Here is a 16,802-nt window from a genome sequence, read left to right as displayed (position 1 = left end):
AGGGTATTTCTTTTATTCAGCACAAATTGAAAATGAAAGGGAATCCAGAATGCATAGATGATTGCTCTTGAAACGTATGCATTTATTGTTGCATCAAACCATTCAGAGGTTGAAACGTAAGCTACACCAACGCTGCGATGGCCGTGAAGAAAAAGTATGAGAAAGGTCAGTCTTAACGTGAACATGGCCACAGTACAAACATAGTGCTTCGTTGTTGTTGAAAAAAGTCCCAGTCGCCGCGTTTATTAGCTCTGTGTGTATTATAACAATATGTGCGTTGTACACTTTCTCCTCTGCCCTCCGATCCTCTCCTTCCATGGGTTTGTTTGTTCATCTCTGCCATTGACTCCTTTCATAACATGACAGAGTAACACGAAGATGAAATAGCTGTTAGCTATGTTTTTCTTACTCCACGACGACGACCCTGATGCAAGTTTGTTGAGGAATGTAGTGGATGATGACCCATATAAGTTTTGGTTTAGTGCCAGTGAATGGAGGGTTGATCTGTTCGTTTTTATTGCACGAGTCCAGAAGATTTGATTTGAACTTCCTGGAATAGGGCTGCAGATTGGAATGACCGTGGATTGTGTGGGTAAGGAGTATCAGTTTGAGGACTGAACGAGCATTCGGGGTGTATCATTTTAGAGTGGGTGCGAGGGATCGCAGCAGTATGAAAAAAGTGATGTCGTAGGTGACAATATTTAAATGAATAAGTACCTATGTGAAGTACCTGGTGTCAAGTGTCTGCTACTTGAAGTCAATAGTCATGTTGCATCAAAAGCATTGAAAACTAATGGAACAACGTCTTGTCCTAGGTCAGTTATCCACTACTAGTTATTCATATTCATGTCTTCAACTTCATTGTGAAAATGTCAAGAAAAATGGACAGAAAACAACAACAACAAATATAGAGAATGGTTATGCCTCAAAGGTGTTTGTGCAGATAGTATCGAATTAGTGCAAAGATAACAATGTTTCGAGGAAATTACGAGTGATGCTAAAAAAATGAGAATGGAAGCGGATAATGTTGAATTTTTCTGTGTTCAACGATGCGTACTGACTTTACCACTATGTAGGCCAAGTATGAGTAAATTTAAAGAGAGTTTCGAGAAGGAAGAAGAAACGAGTACACATGCTTTCCATCATTGTGCATACGTCTTGTACAATATATTATAGTCGGCAAGATACAGCAATGAGATGGTTGGTGTTGGTATGTTCATGTAGTGTTGTTGTGGTGGTGTACAGTACACAGTGTACACATATGGTGTACGTCTACGTACATAAGAGAGTATTTTAAGGTAACGTAGTTCTGCAGCTACTCGACGATGAGGCGCGAAGAGGGTGGAATGTTTACATTTTACTTTTTTTTTTGTTGAATTCTTTATTCGAACATTGAGCTCTCTGATGCTTCCTATCCGATCTCCAGAAGGTAGTGTAGAAATGATTCATTGTGATGTCTACTTACTATATGTACAACTTCTTCGAGTAAGCAGCAGTGAGACAGAGGAAAAACTTTATGTAGAAACTAGTAAGATACAGTATGTAATGTATGAGTTGAACCAGCAATGTTGACTTCTCAATGCTTGTTGGTAGGTGTTCATATATCGAGGGAACTTCTCAATCCCTACCTCGGTTGTTGGTCTCCCTTCAGATCAGCTAATTTGTATGAAGTATGGGTAGTCAGAAGAAGGCGGAGTGAAAAGTACCCCCCTCCCCCCTCCGAACACCACACATCCAATAGTTCATTGTCTACGCGCTACGGCAACGATGTTCTGGTTTTTTGGAATCTCCTTGCCTTGTCAGGATAATGCATCCAGCAAAGGCCTAAAGACCCAGGGAAAAGTAAGGCAAGGTGAGGTTGAGGTAAAAGAAAGAAGAGAGAAAGAAAGAGGCCATCCATCCTGAAGCATATGCTGTAATTACGACGTTTTTGGCTTTCTTTGTCTTTGCAACGCTCTGTTTGTCGGCGGAGGTGGCGGGTGCCTGAAGCTGTCCATCTTTGTCTTTCAGGCCGACATCCACATAGCTGATATGTGAAAGAAAAGAGCTCAATGGAGAGGAGCGAAAGACAGAGAGAGAACACAGATATGACGTGTATAACGTTTTGCTTTCGTTTTACCGCGATCTCCGCGCTACCGCTTCGAAGGCAATACAGCGAAGGGGGTCAGGTCGGGTTTGCAGTGTACAGTACGTATGTATATGAGAGAGTAAGAAGGTGGCCGCGGCCGCGGTGGTGCAGAGGAAAGCAGCAGGAAGTGCGTCGCATTCTACTCGAGTATACACACACGCACACAGCCACACATTCATGTGTGTGTGGTTGTTGTAGGTACGCTATACAGCTACAACATTCTGTACATATACTCACTCTAACTTGCTTGTGGAAGCCTAATACTGTGTGCCCGTTGCTTGGTTTTGTACATTGGGGTCCCCCTCTTTTCTGTGTTTCCGTTATTGGTGTTGTTGTGTTGGTGTGTCTGTGCAGACTTTAGTAGAATCGCGGTGGAAGGTGGAAGAAGTGAAGTGGCAACTACGGCAACCACGAGTTTGGGATCTTCATTGAGCAGTTGGTTTGTTTACCGTGAGTATTGGCAACGATGTGCACGAGTTCCAGAGAAGCTGCGCGCTTTTTTTTCCTTCTCCTCTTGTAGTTGGATTGGATTGGATGTGTACGAGGAGCGACTGAAGCGAGCGTGTACTTCATTTCTCATGGTGTGATGTGGTGGTGATTGGGATGTGTGAAAATGTAGAATGGGGTTTTTTGTAGAGATGAATAAGGATTGATTTTCAGGTGATGTGATGTTTTTTTCTCAATTACTGTCGAAGAAATCGCTTTGGATATAATAAAAAATTGATGAAAAACTGGGAAATGGGCGAACTGGCATTTTAAATTTGCTGAAGTATCATGCCATGATTTAGTCAGATTTGTTGAGTTTGTTTTGAATGGTCTTTCAAGATGTCGATTGAAGTTTGGAATGAGGGGTTTTGAGGTGCTGTGCTTTGAGGTAACTGCTGCCTTGGAGGTTAACCCTTGGAGAATCACCTTCCTCATTTTTCTCAGGATCTATGGCTTTTGTTCCCTACTATAAAATCCTTCAGTTCTGACCTGGAGGTCTCCTCATTAGAGGATCTTTTCTTAGGATTCATGAGGGGCTTGGATCATCACTAAGGAAACCTTCACTTCTGTCAGAGTCACCATTGAAGATACATAGCTTCAGTTCTGACCTGGAGGTCTCCTCATTGAAGGATATTTTCTTAGGATTTGTGAGGGGCTTGGATCATCACTAAGGAAACCTTCACTTCTGTCAGAGTCACCATTGAAGATACCTTCTGTTCTGATCAAAGGATTTTCTCTCAGAATGTGTGTGATGGCTTTGTTCCCTACTAAAAAATCCTTCAGTTCTGACCTGGAGGTCTCCTCATTGAAGGATATTTTCTTAGGATTCGTGAGGGGCTTGGATCATCACTTCATCACTAAGGAAACCTTTACTTCTGTCAGAGTCACCATTGAAGATACCTTCTGTTCTGATCAAAGGATTTTCTCTCAGAATGTGTGTGATGGCTTTGTTCCCTACTAAAAAATCCTTCAGTTCTGATGTTCTGACTGGGAAGTTTCCTCACTAAACTGGAGTATCCATTCTGAGGATGTTTAATATTGCTTTGGCCTGGTAATCCTGAATTCCTGATGTCTTTGTAGGATTGATTCTTGTGCGTTGGAAAAATAATTGATGTGTATTGAAGGAACTCTCAGGCCAGACTTGAAAAATTCTTGGTGAAGTTGGTCTTCTGATGGTGTACTGGAACTTTGATGAGGAGATCTGTTGTGTCTTTGTGGATTGGGGCCTTATCATGATAAGATTCCAGTCCTATGGCTTATGGATTTATGATTGGCTCATTCCAATCCAATGGTTAAAAGATGAGATTCATTGCTGGTGATTGACATGAAATGGAACTCGCTCTCAAGATGAGAGATGCCAGTGAATAGACCAAAGGATTGTGTATGGTATTGATGGCCACTTTGCCACCAATATCAAAGATACTGACAACCAGAGTGCGACTCTGGTTGGATTCCTTTGCGGATGTCACCGTGTATTGTGTGCTGGTGTGTATGCTTCTGTCACATTACTTCAGTACATCGCTCGTATTCTGCCGCATGTATTCGGCCTCTGCTACATACACGTACATACACGAGTATGTGAGGAGTACTCTTCTACTGTGTACATACTTCATGCTATGGCAGTTCTACACATATCTCGTTCACTAGTACCACTGGCCTGGCGGTGGTGTGGTGGCACGGTTGTTGGCTGGTGCCAGTGTCGGTGCGTATGTAAGCGACCCCACGAGTTGTAGTAGTCATTTTGGTGTTCGTGTCCGCGGTCCGCGACCGCCGCCATCGTCGCCGTCGCCGCGAAGAGGTGGCAGGACGAGCAGGCAGGGCAGCGGCATATTATACAGTACGAGTACGACTACGACGACGACGAGTGTGTAGTGTAGTGTATGTGTGTTTGGTGTTGTAATGTTGTTTAGTAGAGTTTTTAGTTGGTACGCGAACGTGAAGCGGCGTGAACGTCGATCGTTTTGTGTTAGAATTTGTGTTGTGTGCGGCTGCGGTGGTTCTTTTTCTCAAGAGTGAGTGCGCACGATACTCGCGGGCAACGGTGGTGTTTTTTTTTTTACTCTCTCTCGCTGCAACAAAGTATCTACCTATGATCGATTTGTTCATTTTTTTTCAAAAAAATTTGACGAGGTGTTCCTTTTGGAGGAACTTCAATCACTACTGAGTGTATTAGTGTCCAATGTCCAACCAAGGAAGACTTGCCATGCGGCGGGCTTGTGAGATGTGTGTTTCTCGGTGATTGTGACGACCACGAAGACGCGACGCGACGCGACGATAACGATGGCGACGCTAGTTGATGGATGTTCGGTGGTATTTGCCGTTGGTATCGCGATCGCCGGTCTAAAAGAATAGACAAGAATGTGCTGCTTAGCCTTAGCGACCACGACGACGATTTGGCGCCTTTTTCTCATCATCTTGGGCCTGGTGGTATTCGCTGTGCCTCTGCAGGTTCTTCTTCGTCGGGTTGTTTTTGTTCGAATTCGAATCCTTGGTCGTCGTCGTTGTTTTGTGCTCGTTCGTCGTGAACGGACCAACGCGAATGTGGAAGTGATGTGCTATAATGATGATGATGATGGTGTGGTGAATAATATGGTGCAATTTGTCAAGCAGGCTGTGTGGATATCTACTCGTGCTTCGCGGAGTTGTGATTTTCTGCTGTTTTGTGGATATTCCAAGTTTTACGAATCAATCAAAAACGATCCAGGGTGAAGATGATGACAATGATCTTCATGATCGTCGAGATCACGGTTAGTGTCGGAATTATTGTAGCATTTATGTTATTGGGTGCCTTGAGACAAGATTCGCAGATTCTCCTCCGGAAAGGAAGGTCCTCTATGGTCTGGTTGGGTCTCTTCGGTGGGTTTGTGGTTTGTGGATTTTTTTTTGGCGGGTTATGTCAACGAATGATTGGTTGCTGCGTTGTTGTCGCGCGCGATTATCGCGTTGATTATGACGATGTTGATGGTTATGGTTGTTGTTGGTATCGTCGTCGTCGATATGATGATGGTGGCGGTGGCGGCGGCGGCGGCAACGTCGATGACGATATTGACGGCAGCGGCGACGGCAGCGGTAGCGACTGCGAGAATAACCTCGACGCGTGTTAATGAACTTGTCGGTCGGTGCCATCGTTTCGTCTATGAACGTTTTTCTTCTTCGTGGTGTATTTTTTTCCAATACATAAAAGCGCGAGTATACACATTTATACGCGATGATATCGCGCGCGCGCATATTTTAAGACAAATTGAACGAGCGTGCGTGTGAATGTGTGTGTATAGATTACATATTTATTTATGAAGTTACGATTACGATAATACGTAGTACGTAGGTTGTTGTTACGTAGTAGTGCACGTAAAAAAACGTGTATGAATTTCGGTTTCATTCGGATTTTTTTTGTTGTAGTACTACGTAGAATGAAGTGATTGAGGTTTCGCGCGGACGAGTGGTAGTATTTGTGAAGTTTTTCTGGCCGGGCTGAGATCAAAAGATGAACTCGAGAGTTGAAGTGGAGTTGAGTTTTCGAGTTTGTGTATTGAAATGAAGTTTGATTTGAGTGATGAATGCGATGATTGATTGAATTGAATTAGAACGTACCTACATTAGACATTTTTATTATGATGTGTGCAGTGTAATGATGATTTTTGAGACGATTTTTTGGGAGAATTTTCTTTCAGAATGTTGATTGAATTTTTCCTCTGTAATTTTTAGAAGTGGATTACGTGCTATTTTCGTTCGATGGTCTTTATTTTTCAGAAAGATCAGGAAAAAACGTTTTTCCCCCAATTTTTAAAATTAAGTACAATATTCAATCCAAAATTGAGCTATTGAAAATGAAAAAAATTTTTTGAACGTTGATGTAGAAAAAATTGCTTTTCTTATTCAAGAGGTGGAGAAAGAAGAAACACCATAAATTTTCACGTGGTGCAAATTTTTCAAAATACAAGTTCTTACAACCTCATTTTTGAACTTTTCAGACATCCTCGAGTTATGATATTTTTATACTTTGTGTGAAATGAAATTCAGAATATTTTGATCATTGCAACCCTGCAACACAGCAGGATTTCAACATGTGACAACTTCCAAATATTATGTTATGATATTATTGCTCGTATTTGTCTTGTATTTCGTGATTATATTAGCAATCAATTGAAAATGAATTTTGTTTTTTTTTTTTGTTTCAGGTGAGTAATGAATTTCAAACAAGATTATGTAAGGATGAAGAAAACATCCAAAAAAGTAGGTGCATGTTTCTTTCGTATGTGTATTATTTTGTGAAAAGACTACTTATATCCGATCCAAAATTTTTAATCTTCTCCCAGAGAGGTACCTGTAGTGTAAATGTTCAAAAAAATAAAAAAAATTGTCGACCAATGGAATTTTTTAAATGAGGTGTGAGAAGGGCGAGTGAGTTTTGGTTTTTCATTTTCAACACTGTTATTCGGCTTGAATGATTTATTTATTGCCAGAAAACGAATTTTTGCCCATAATCGCGATCACACTGATTATAAAAATCCGAAGAAAAATTGTTTTTTATGCAATGTTGAGGTCTTCTACTTGAATAAAAAATCTGAAGGAATATGTATTTTGGTGAAAAGCTTCCAAAGATGAAAATTTTGTACAAAAATTTAATTTTCACTCTACTTGAAGGATTCGTGGCCAAGTTAGCAAAAAAAAAATTCACAATGAAGAATTTGGACCATAAGGACCAACTTTCACTGATAAAGTTTCTGAATACCAGCTAGTGATGAAATCACCATTGCTTTCTGAATTTTTTTGTCCCTTCAGATCTGTCAGGAAGGCTTCAAAAAATGGTCCCATGTTTTTATTTTTTCTATTTTCGTCAAAAATTTCGTCGAATTTGTTGTTGTGAAGTATCATGAGTCATGATTGAGTCAATTTTCTTTGTTGCTCCCCCCTCCTTTTTTTCGGAAGGAAGATAAATTTACAATCAGAATGGGAAAAATTATCGAGACTGGCAGTCAAATTTCCCCTCATCAATTCAAAATCGATGAAATTCATCATTCATAATTTCATCTTGTTAATCAGACGAGAAAATTTTCAAAAACATTTCTCTATTCTCCATCTTTTCTTTCTTCGAACTGAATTTCCAATTCGACATTATCGGTGGATTCGATGACGTATTTCTCAGTAATCATACATGAACATAAAGGTACTCGAAATATTCAGAATGTGTGATCGACATAGGTAGTAGAACCGACGAGAATTGAATAAATCATGAATGAATTCGAACGACGAATGAAAAAATATCGTGCAATGTTTGTTCGACGAAGGTGGTGGTGGTGTTGAGTAACAAACGCGATAAATTAGCTATCGGCTGTTGTGGCATAATTTTTGTTTTCTTTCTTATCTCTCATTCTTTCTTTCTTTCTCTCTCTCTCACTGTGGTACGCGGACATTGTTGATTAGCGCGAGAGAGATACTCGATTTATATTTTATAATAGGTGTATGGTACGCGGACACGTGTTTTTTTGCCTCTTCACCCTGCTGCCGATTGGTTTAAATTTGAATGGTCAACAACCATCTCAACCCTTTACCTTGATTCGGGTTGACATTCGCGGCTGCGACGGAGGAGGTGATGGCGATGGCGCTGGCGGTGCAAGAGACGCAGTCGAGTCAAATGGCCCTTGACCTGTGCGTGATTATATGCGCGGAATTTTTTCGCACGGTTATACGACTTGGTGACTTGACTGGTGTTCCCCGGTCCCCGGTCTCGTTCTGCGTGTGTATAAGGTTGCGCGCTACGTAGTGTAATTCGAATTACACCGCGGATTGCGAGGTGTGGTGAGGAGGTGGAGAGCACGGTCGGTGTGGTGACCCTAAACCTGAGCCATTGAGTCATCCCAACGATGACGTGGTGTTATTGAGTTTAGTTCGGCGAAAAGGTACGTAATTTGTAGCCGAATAGTAGAGGTATGTCATTTATGTATACCTAATTGTACGAGTATTTTAATGGAATTTCTGGACGATGATTTGCAACAGCGAAACGTGGTGGTGAAATGGAGGTGTTTTTAGATGGATTGGCTGGCGGGCTGAGTGAGATGAGAAATTGAGAAACTTGGAAGAAGGTTATGGTTTATTAGTACACGATGTATGTGTATGCTGTGTGTGGATGAGACCAGCGGAAAAAGAAGAAAGAATGCATATCGACTATCTCGCGAGTTTGGCGCCCGCGAAACCACATGGTGCCTTTCAAGGTTATCTGTATCCTAGTGCGAGCTCTTTTTTCTGCTTATTCTTTCGTTTGATAAAATACCAGTCTATCTGGTCCATTCTCCTATCCTTTCTTTGATTTTTTTCTCTCGAGAAACGTATTGGCTGATCGAATGTGCGTGGACAAAGATGCTGGAGAGGAAGATAAAGCGAGGTGAATTTTATTTCTAGTGAGGGATGTTCGCTTCTGTAGTCCTGATTTGTGAGGGTTGCAGTGTTTTGGATGACGGTCCAAATGTGTGATTTTAGTGATTGATCTTTTGGTTGTGAGATTGGGATGTTATGCTTTGAAATTTTTGAAAATATTCCAATTTTGAGTGCTGGATTCTAAAAATAAATCTTGAATATTGAGATAGGTTAGGTTGGGTTATATCAAAAGAATTTCCATTGGATCTTATGTGGTGGCTGATGGGAGTCGATCTGAAAAAAGAAGGATGATTCGAAAGTGAATTTCTCATTTCAACGAGTCTAGAGTGCATAATTTCCGATCATACGTCATGTCAATATGCTCATGCACCCGGCGTCTTCTTCGAGTCGTCGATCGAAACGAAACCTCAAGATGTAGTAGGAATAGGAAAGGCTGCTGTTGTATGACAAACCGAGAGCTGGAAAAAATCCGGGTGTTGAAGGAAGGTGACAAAGCGCAGCAGACGAAAGCTGCAGCTGTTGTCGTCGTGCCATTCGAGACGGAGACGACGGAATGCAATAGTATAGATGATATTTTTCGCTTGCGGCGAGCAGTTGTCTGACTAATGTGACCGTTGATGTTGTACGAGGGTTTTCGACTCGGTCTTACGTTTGTACTTGTATAGCGGCTTGTGCAGCGTGGTTCCACGTAATAAAATTCCGCAACTACCAATTAACCCCATTTTTTACGACGAAAGAACGAGAAAGACAGGCGTACTCGTCGTACATGAGCATGAGCATATGAGAGAAGGAAGGTTGAATTATTGGCCAAATGCATTCGCGCGTATGGCACTTTGGAGTCGAGAGCAGAGAAAGAGAGAGAGAGAGAACGAGAAGCGAACACATTGCGAGCTCGGAAAACGAAGAATATTGTCGGCTGTCGTAGATGGCGGCGGCGGCAGCGGTGTTGCTGCCTTATTGTAACGGGGACGACATACTCGATTTGTAACGCGCGTATTATGTTTGTGTGTGAGAGAAAGAGCGACTAAATGAACAGGAACAGTGAGCACCGAAGTCGAAGCGAATCGAGCTGGGAGATCAGAGCAGTAAGGTACGAGTTGCTGAAATCGATCGATTATTCAAGAACGAGTGATGGTGCCAGAAGAGAAGCAAACAGTATTCGAGAACCATCAATGGTTCAGAAGTGGTTTCGCGAATTCCTCGTATAGCCGCCTGCAGGCTTGTGTGGATGTGAGTAGTGGTAGCCTGGGGATTTGTTTTCATCTGTGTAGTGATGATGAAGATGGTAGCAAACTAGCAATGTAGTTTTAGGAGCAAATTCGATGCTCTGGTAACCGATAGGAATTTCGATAATTGGAATGAAAAGATTGGACAGAGAGATGGGAGAGCAAATTGAAGGGGAGTGAATGAAAATGATCACAAAATAACTCAATCACACGTTGAATTGGGTTTGAATGTACAGATAATCACCTGTGATGCCGAAGATCAGACCAAGGTCTATTGAACTGATGAGAATTTTGCACCAAATTCACTGGAGACCTTCATTCTGAGTTGAAAAGTTACTCAGAAAAAAATGCCATCTCCGGAGGTGCTTCTGGAAGGAAGATGAGGGTCTTCAAGGTGAGGACATTTTTAGAAAAATCGTGTTTTTTTCGTTCTAGCCCCCCCCCCCCCCTCCACCCAACCTGTTTTGACACAAATGGCTCTGATCCAAAAGATGGTATTTGAGATTCGACGTTGCCCTAGGACATTGCCATCAAAATCCCAGACCGCTTATAGGGTTCCTATGAGCGATTGAAAATTTAAAAATCGTTCATTTTTGAGTGAATTTGTGTTTTCGAAATATTTTCTGTTCAAAATTTGCATTGATTTTACCAAAACATCGAAGTTGAAGTACATTTGTGCCAATTTTTGGTCATTATTACAATAATTGAAGTGAAATTGACAATGATGGACCAAAAAATTGGCACCATTGCACTCCAAAAAATAACTGCTCCATTTTCAAAAATGATATTTTTCGATATTTCGGAATAGTTGATGCGAAATATTATTTGAGAGAAGAAAATATTTTCAAAACACAAATTTACCCAAAAATCGACCATTTTCCAATTTTCAAACGCTCAGTAGAGCCCTAGAAGTGGGTGATTTTGGGCAGTGGCCTAGTTGGAGCTAGAATTTTTTCTGAATTATTTTCTACTTGAAATGAAAATCTCCACTGAATTTGGTCAAAATTCTCTGGCATCTTTTTTTTTGCGAACCACCATGTTTCATCAATCGATCTCCATTTTGAAAATTTTTCCAAATCCTCTTTTCGAGAGAATCCTCCCCCCGGTTTGTAGCTGTCAAATCAGATCAAAACCTAAGGAAATGTGTGAGAGGGACGAGTAATCATTTTGAGAATCAATTGCTAGCAGATTTTCCCCTCACTGTAGGCTTGCTTTCCAATCTCATAATGGATTTTGATACCTAGTGAATGTTCTCTCTGACAGCAATAGATCAGGTGCATATCAACTGAAATAAAAATGAGAGCAATGACCCAAGTGCATGGAAACTTCACATACCTACAGAAGGGTGCAAAGGATTAAGTCTAAAACGAGAATCTCGAAAAAGGGGATACATTTCGTGCCATATCACAATGGCGAATCAAGATTTAGCAATTTAGTACTTGACGAGACAATATAGGTATGTATAGAAGAAGCCTAAAAGGTAACTGGAATGATCATTCCCTAGGTACCCTCGATTGAATACTTCTTTCCGTCCTTTTTTATAGCATTTTTTCATGTCTCATCGAACCGGATCAGTGCAGGGGCAGAGAGAAAAAGAGAATTGGGGATATTTATCAGACTCGCAGTTTGTTGGTTTTTGGTAAAAGGTGCAGAAAAAAAGTTGCTTTGATACAATGTTGGTAGAGACGACAGAGGGATTCGCCGGATCACAGTTGAAAGAGGAGAATCTTATTTAGGGTTATTTTTAACGAACGGAAGTGGCGACAAGCGGTGCTAAAATTGAAAGCAACATAAAGTAAGGTGCTGGAGGGGGGAGAGCTGGATGCTAGAATAACTATGCAGATGAGGCTGAGGAATGATCACGGGACGAGGTCGACGATCAAAATGAAGGGTCGCTATGTCTGAAAGTGTATATTGCAATGTTGCATTGCACAGGTAAATAATTTTCGAGCTCGTGTTTTTTTTCTGCCAAAGGTAGAGATTGCTCTACGTTGAAAAAGAAATGCGCGAGAGTAAAAAAAATCACATCTTGGAGGAGTCCAGTTAGAGATGAGATGAGACGAGAGGCAAGAAAGAGGTAAGAAATTGTCGGTGTAAACGAACGGACTCGGCCACACGAAAGTATGCGTATCGATGGCGATGCGCGATGGTGGGCGAGTAAAAGTCTAGACAAGCCGCGTTTTTAACCTATTTTCGCAACGTCAACTATATACATACACAACTACAACGATGGCAACAGCAGCAGCAGCGCGGCGGATGCACTAGTAAGTAATGCAAGAAAGCAAGTGGCGAGAAATACGTATACTGCTATAGTAGTGAAAGAGAAGAGTTGGAGTTGAAGGGAGATAGGTAGTACAGTATAATATACGGTGTATACCTAGTCATGGTCAAGCGACGCGTAGTAGAAAACGAAGCAAAGCAAGACATGGCATGGCGGTGGTGGTTGTGGCGAAAAAGTCGTTAAAAATGCGCCGCCGTCTGCGTGGTGGTATTTATAGATAAGAGAGAAAGACAGAGTGTGAAAAAAAAATTGGTACGAATGTTGAATGTTGGCTGATTATTGCTTTTCTTATGACTGTGACTGTGTGGTTGAGTATATTCGTCGTCGTTTTTTCCTTCTTTTTTTCCCCAAGAAAATTAAAAGACCGAGTTTATTTATTCTTTCCATTCTTTTTTGTACGTAGTTTGACTGTTAAGAATTTTCTTGGTTTTTTTTGTTCCATCTTGGAGAGATTGAGTATCTGGTTACTGCGAGGTGATGTAAAAAAAAAAAAAAACAATGATGATGAATGTCAGAGGGATGACGGATACACGTCTTGGAGGGTGGTAAGCAAGCGTAGAATGGATGGGGTAAAACATACTGTATTGTGTGAAAGGAAGGGTGGGCGGTTTTGTCCTTGAAAAGAATACCTACTTCTCTCCAAGTACATATAAGAGACTAAGTAGTGAATTCTTTCTATCATTACTATTATTGGGAAGGAAACAGGCGCGACATTCTTCCATATGAAGAAAGAATGATTGGAACGAGAATAAGTAAGGATAATGGCAAGAGAATGAAAGGCCCTGAAGACGGATATCGCGCGTTACATTGACTGAGCATGATGTAGGGAGCTGAAGATGGAGAAAAAAGGCAATAATATGGTCAACAGACGACGTCGTATTTCACGTATTAGGACACCGGCAATGTTGATGCTGCTGCTGAAGATTGTTTCGTCTTTATCTGGTCGCCCACAGCGTGAAGAAATCGTGAAAGGATCCTAAATCTGGTAGATTGGCGAATGTGAACAAACCAGGGGGAGGGGGGATTGATATGATGCTAAATACATCAACAAGATCTTGGTTTGAAGTGATTACATTGAGTTTGTGATCTAACGAGGTAGGAGATTCTTCCTCGATCCCAATCACTCCACCTCACAGCTCAGAAGTTTCCAAATTTCCAAATTTCCTCTTGGGGGCTTCTCTCTTTGATGAGGACTCTGAACTTTGATTCATGAAATTTCAGTCTGGCTGGAAATTCTTCCTCGGCCCCAACAACTCCACTTCACAGCCCCGAATTTTTCAAATTTCGCTCCAATAACTCCATCTCACAGCCCAGGATTTTCCAAATTTCCTCTTGGGGGCTTCTCTCTTTGATGAGGACTCTGAACTTCGATTCATGAAATTTCAGTCTGGCTGGAAATTCTTCCTCGGCCCCAACAACTCCACTTCACAGCCCCGAATTTTTCAAATTTCGCTCCAATAACTCCATCTCACAGCCCAGGATTTTCCAAATTTCCTCTTGGGGGCTTCTCTCTTTGATGAGGACTCTGAACTTTCATTCATGAAATTTCAGTCTGGCTGGAAATTCTTCCTCGGCCCCAACAACTCCACTTTACAGCCCAGAATTTTTCAAATTTCGCCCCAATAACTCCACCTCACAGCCCAGGATTTTCCAAATTTCCTCTTGGGGGCTTCTCTCTTTGATGAGTACTCTGAACTTTGATTCGTGAAATTTCAGTTTGGCTGGAAATTCTTCCTCGGCTCCAACATTTCCACCTCACAGCTCAACAGCTTCCAGATTTTGCATCCTGATCCTCTGTGCTGGTTGCCCCTCAAATTTCCTCTTGGGTCTCTGCCTCTCTTTGATGAGTTCTGAACTCTGTTCAATGAAGTTTTCTGTGGAACTGTGTATTTTGTGACGCGATCCTTCTCTTATCTTGGTGGTTCTCGTCGATGAATGAATGAGCTCTGTAAATGAATGAACCAACGTACGAACAGAATTACTCTTCGATTATGAGACGACATCCAAGGATAGATGAGCTGCGAAGAATGTTGTGTGCAGCTTAGATAGAGAGTGGCACCCTGTACTCTCGGATACACATTCATTATTGTGATGAGGAGCGAGGTAGTGGCGTTGGTGGTTTTCTGGTATGCGGTTGTGCACTCGTCGTTGTAGACCTGTAATATTTTCTCAACTCTACGACTCGCAGCGATTATGGTGCCTGGCTGGGAAGTTGAAAGGCCTCTCTGTGTAGCCGCCATTGCTGCGGTGTTTATCTACCGGGTGCCGTGTAAAATAAGGCTCGTGTTTTTTCTCACTCGTCCTAACTGCGCAGGTTTTTCTTTCTTGAAAGAGACTCCTCGAGATGTTTATGTATTTGTACGTAATAATAATATGTATGGAGGAGCTGGCTGGTTTCATTTCATGTGTTCTCATTTTTCTCTGGTTCTGTCTCTGTTGTTTGGTATAATCAATGTGCAGTGGGGAAGAAGATACCGCATTGCTTCGGCCTGTTGTCAGAAAAATGAAATGTGTATAGGTATCTAACGTGTACAGATTATGCGTAGTATACCCTGTACCGGTTGTTGTTGTTGTTGATTTATACTCTGGAGAAGATCATGATGATGGAGGGAAAAAGAGAGCTGTTTTTCTGAATAGAGAATTACTGTACGCCGGAGTATTTGAAATAAATCAGTGTATGAGGAGCGGTCGAAGAGTGAGCCGGGACAAAGGTGAGAGTTTTTAGTGTACATGTACGCATTTCATCTCGTAAGGTTTACTAGAGGTAGATAGAGGACGACACTGGAGGGTATGGAAGAGAGGTTTAAAAACGAGTCACCATCGAAGACGAGGTGAAGACGCAGAGCCTGTTTGGTATTCGGTGTAAAGGAGTGAGTTGGAGTGTATAGTGGTGATTTTGTTGTGCGTAGTAGAAAACAAGGTTTTGGCGGGAAATATCGAATCGCGACGTGTTTAATAGTACGCTGCTGGTTGTAGTTGTAAGAGTCTCTACGTACACGAGGAGTCCGCAGACCGAAGAAAGAAAAGAAGACGACGACTCGGCATTTTTTTCTCACGGTTTACACTTTGTGAAGAGTGGACGTGTGTGGTGCTGCTGCCGCACAGCGCGAACTATGCGAGAAAACGAGATCTTTCTTCTTCGTGTGTACGAATGTGCGGGTTTTTCTCCTGCGTATTTCTTCTTTTCTTTTATATGTATTTTCTCGTCTTGATGATGTGTGTACAGTGCTTGTGTGCTTTTTGGTGGACCGGCTACGGCGCCTAAAAGCGGTTAATACCGGTTACGTATGCGTATTTTTCGAGGGGGCGGTAGTGAGATGAATGTGTGTATGGTGTAAGAGAAGATCGCGATGAGTGGGCGATCGTGTTTGTGGTTGTAGATGATGTTGCTAACGTGTTGAGATACCTCATGTGACATGTTTATTGGAGCAGTGTGTCTTGGAGTGCCTTTTCCACCAGTTGGTGGTGTTGTTGTTGTTGTTTTTGATTGTAGAGAATGCTGATACGAAGAGAGAAGCGTAGAAGCTCTGAAAATTATTTTTTGATCTTGCAGCATCGCAGTATGATGAAAGTGGTGTCGGAATTTTTCAAAATGAAAAATTTTCTGAAATCGACTTTCAAAAAAAATTTGATCGATTTGAACTCGAAATACAACTGAAATAGAGACGTCGACTCAAGAAAACAAGCCATCAGCTATTCACTGATTGCAAGAGAGTTTTTGCTTTTTGCTTATTGGTTGCTATTGAATTTTTGTTTCAACTTTTTGAAATGAATTTAGCACAATATGAAAATGATTTCAATTTCTAGGTTTCTCATTTCTCATCTTGAAGATGTTGAATTTTTCGTCACAAATCCACGATAAAATTGAGTTTGGAAAAAATTGCGATCACAATGATGATTTTCTATGCTTGTACCTACTTTAATTTTCAAAAATTCAATTTTTCAAATCTTGACCCGATTTCAAGGAAAAAATTCAGTAATTTCCACAAGAGAGCTGACAATTTATAAAATTTTTCTTTTTTTTTCATTTTTCAATTAGTTACACTGCCTTTGGTTAAAATAGTCAAAATCTCGCTTTCGGTCAAAAATAGCAAACTCAGATCTGTCAAAATTGCCAGAAAATTTTTTTCCTGAATTGAAAGTTATTGTTTGTTTGCCAAAAATTCGAAATGTTTCACTTTTTACCACGCTTTGTCCTTGAAGTCTTTTCTGTTGCCAAAAATTGAAAAAAAAATTTTTGATTTTTTCCTAGAATTGTCAAAGTTTTGCTTTTTGTCAACTTACCAAATGAACGTCCCTTTTTTTA

The 16,802-nt window shown here is 41.2% G+C and overlaps 1 protein-coding gene across 3 annotated transcripts in view; it reads left to right on the top strand.

The window, feature by feature from the left end:
* Positions 1–16,802, top strand: part of LOC135843417 (serine/threonine-protein phosphatase 4 regulatory subunit 1-like) — a 68,425-nt gene that overhangs the window by 35,387 nt on the left and 16,236 nt on the right. Inside the window, exon 1 of one of the 3 annotated variants that reach the window (XM_065361296.1) lies at positions 4,516–5,361. The exons of the other annotated variants lie outside the window; for them this stretch is intronic. The gene's annotated coding sequence lies outside the window, so the exon portion shown is untranslated. Of the gene's footprint in view, positions 1–4,515; positions 5,362–16,802 lie in introns of those variants that run through there. 3 annotated transcript variants of the gene reach the window in all.

The sequence above is a fragment of the Planococcus citri genome, chromosome 4 (assembly GCF_950023065.1).
Source record: "Planococcus citri chromosome 4, ihPlaCitr1.1, whole genome shotgun sequence".
Classification (NCBI taxonomy): Eukaryota; Metazoa; Arthropoda; class Insecta; order Hemiptera; family Pseudococcidae; genus Planococcus; species Planococcus citri.
This window is presented reverse-complemented; position numbering and strand designations above follow the sequence as displayed.